Raw genomic sequence first — 3,971 nt, 5'->3', positions numbered from 1 at the left:
ATATATATATATATATATACACATATATATATATGTATACATGCATATATATATGTGTGTGGTGTATGTTTGTGCATGTGTGTGTACATGCATATATAAATACATACATTTGAAATGAATGATAGATTAACTATTGAGTTATTATTTCACAGGTTAAGACTTGAATTAAAATTCAATGAATACGTTTCCATTAAGTCCTTTCAGTTATCTGAAATCCACTTTATTTACACAAACACGCGCGCGCGTACACACACACGCATGTAAATTGATTGAGAGTGTGTTTTAAGATGGTAAAAGAGATAGATCATTATGTTAATAATCTGTATAATGAAAAGTGAATATCAAAATGGCATTTTTATCGAACATTGTAACTTTATATCCTTTATATTACCTCAGTTAAGATAACCTCATAATATTCCTTGACTTAACGAAAATGCAATTAATCCAATAGTTGGGTTTAATTACGTAAATTTCTTTGAATGCTATTAAAGCTAACTTTTATTGTGAGCGTCAGGTGATGATTTGAATAAAATAAAGCTGAAGGAAGTCAAAGTGTTATTTTGATTTTATAATCAAATATAAGGAAATAACTAATACCAATGTATTAAAATCAATAACCAAAACAAAATAATAATAATAATAATAATAATAATAATAATAATAATAATAATAATAATAATAATAATAATAATAATAATAAATAATCATAGTTTCTCTCTTTATTCTCTCGGCTTCAATTAATGTTGCCTAATGTTTGCTTGGTGGAGGCGCTTTGCTTAGTGGTTAGGATGTCGCATTCATGGTCGTAAGCTAGTAACTTTGTTTCTTACATTGGATATTGCGTTATTTTCTTGAACAAAACGCTTCGTTTCACGCTACTCTAGTCCACTGAGCTACTAAAATGAAGTAATCTCATAATAGAGTTGTCGATGTGGGAATATATACCTCACATATATTAGAGACAGCTGTTCTCTATATATAGAAACACTTCGAAGTGATCAAGAGATTAGAACTTGAGCCGTTAAATAAGTAAAGCAACGATAAGCAAACTAGGTAAGTCTATTTACACATAAAGATACATTTAATCTAAATGAAAAATGTAAAAGTATGTGGATATTAGGAATACATAGACGAACGTACATAAAAGAAAACGATATCATAAATAAGAGAGGTAGAGTTTTAAAAGTCTTACGGCCGTTTCAGGGGGCTTGATGGTCCTGATATATGACAGAGATTAGGGTTCATTATTGGATGACAACGTCTCCTTCCTCAGCGGAAAAAATTGTATTAAAACAATTTTGCATTTGAATTGATGGCATGATGGATGTTAAAGATTGAATGATTTTATTGAGAGCTACATTTATTAGGAAGGGGAGTTGGTGGTGTTTAAATAGGGAGTAACATGAGGATGGAGGAAATATATTTCAAGATCAAAATGAGGTTATTGTTAGTAGTAAAGATGGAAAGTGATCAATATAAACAAATTATTTGTGCAGATTGTTGAGGAAGAAATTGCAGAACACTCATGTATCACCTACAAAAGGAAAGTATATACATACATATATTCATACATACATGCATATACATACACACACACACATATACATATGTATGCAAATATAAATGTGTGTGTGTGGGTGTGTGTGTATGTATATATATTTATGTATGTATGTATGTATGTATGCATGTATTTATATGTAAAGTAACATCTACTCACAAGGCTTAGGCCGGTCTGAAACTATGGTGGAAGATACTAGCCCTATGTATGTATGTATGTATGTATGTATGTATGTTATCAATCAGTTTCATTTCTGTATTTCTTGTCCATAGAGAAAGAGCCGGACTCTAACATAGATTCAAGGCTCCTTCATTGGAACTTTTATCAACATCATCTAGGTATTTGTGCATATAATGTGTGTGTATGCAGTATTTGGTGTTAGGGTATGCGCAGATTTGTATGTTTGTTTTATGGATGCGTTTTAGATGCATGCATATGTATTTATGTGCTAAATGTTTGGAAAGTTTTACATATCTTTACAGTTCCATTGATGGCTTGAATCTGTAGTCTTCTAATCAGCCTTTTTCTTTCAAGTTTTGAGATGGTTTATGCATGTATGTATGTATGTATGTATGTATGTATGTACGTACGTACGTACGTATGTATGTATGTATGTATGTATGCATGTATGTATGTACGTATGTATGTATGTATACATATATGATTATAAGGAAGAATATTTTCTCCAATGCATAGACTTCTATGTGAAGTGCTCCAGGTATTTAAACCTGAAGCGTTAGAATAACGTAGAAGTAAGAATCAAATTTAGGCAAATCAAATTCACGTGTACATTTATATATAAACGTACCAGCTGGCATACTCGGCGTTGCTCGGGATTAAGTAGCATAATTGGTGAGTCGCGAAATCCTCCAATCCTGATGTTTCACTGTTCCTTGGTGGTAATTTCTCCCTTCCAAATATATGTGGTAGCCGTCTGTTCCATATCGAAAAAAATGAATGGATACATTAAAGGACTATAGGATCGATGTAACTCTGAAATTCTCATTCTACTTTGTTTCAATAATTTGACATTTAAATTGCCACTTCAGCCCTTGTTTGTGCATTAAAACGCTGAGCATGTTTTCCCTTGGCACGCTTATATTCCCAAAGTTAATGATAAATTTGACCTTGGATTCTTACAGATGGATTCCAACCTTGGGCAGATGCATCTTTGTGACCAAAGCTGATCATGGCAAACAGAAAGTTGTGTACCCTAAGCCTTCACAAAAGTGTTTACTGAATTGACTTTCCCCAGTGAACAGTTCTTGAAATAATTGAGGCAGGGTGGAAATGGATCCCGTGTAACCTTTTCAGTGTAACCAGCACATTCCTGGTGATTCTCCAGCAAACGTTTTAGCGCCACACTGACAATCTTTGGTCATTTCTCCAATTGCAACCTTGTTACATTTTTGTCATACAGAAATGCAGAACGTTTAGCATTTTGAATCTCACGTTGTCTTACATTTTGATACCTGTTTCTATCAGGAATCAAACGCTGTTGTCTCTCTTGTTCAGACTCATTTCTTCTTGCAACTACATTGCGAAATATATCTTGCTTCTGTCTTGACGCTCACTAAAGGTTTCATTTTGCTGAAACTCTGTTTGTCTATGTCTTTGTCTAGAAAGTCGTTCCTCCCTTGTATCACAACTTTCAGATTGGTGAGAATCTCTTTGTCTTTGGTTTTGCCTAGAAAGCTGTTCTTCCCTTGCATCACAGCTTTCAGATTGACGACGAAGCTTCATCCTTTGTGCATGTGGAGTATTTGCATAAATGGACTTCCTTTTCAGTGGCATAATGGGTGTCTGGAGAAAAATTAATAAAAAACAAAAATATTAAAAAAAAAATATTAGAGGCATTCACTAATAATTTTTCTTCCCATAATTCTAGTGATATTTTGTCATAGATAAATATGTAAATTTTCAGAATTTTCCTATAAAAGAAAGGTAATTTTGTTGTTTTACGTTTAATTAATAGAAAAACCCCGTGATAATAGAGGTTCAAATATTCAAGTTATGGGCTTCCAAAATTTGCAATAGAAGGGGGTTTAGCCCCATTAGGGTGTCTTAATATTATTGAAATTTGCTGATATTTTTGGAATAGGCATTATTTCTATTCATTTACATATGGTTTAAGTTTCATTTAAATCAATAGGAAAAACTTTTTCATTGGGGAGGCTGGGACACCTTTGATCAAAATGAAATATACTTATCCAAGTACTCTGATGAGAATCCAGTAAGGTTCGAAAATCGATTAAGGTTGTTCATCATTGTTTTTTCAGTCTGCAGAGTAATGGCTAAAATTTGCCCTGTTTATAATTATAGCGCATGTTACATAAATATGTATATATATACATACATGCATACATACATACATACATACATACATACATACATATATATATATATGTATATA

This window comes from Octopus bimaculoides, chromosome 1, assembly GCF_001194135.2.
Source record: "Octopus bimaculoides isolate UCB-OBI-ISO-001 chromosome 1, ASM119413v2, whole genome shotgun sequence".
Taxonomy (NCBI): Eukaryota; Metazoa; Mollusca; class Cephalopoda; order Octopoda; family Octopodidae; genus Octopus; species Octopus bimaculoides.
The sequence above is the reverse complement of the archived record's forward strand: the minus strand, read 5'-3'. Positions refer to the sequence as shown.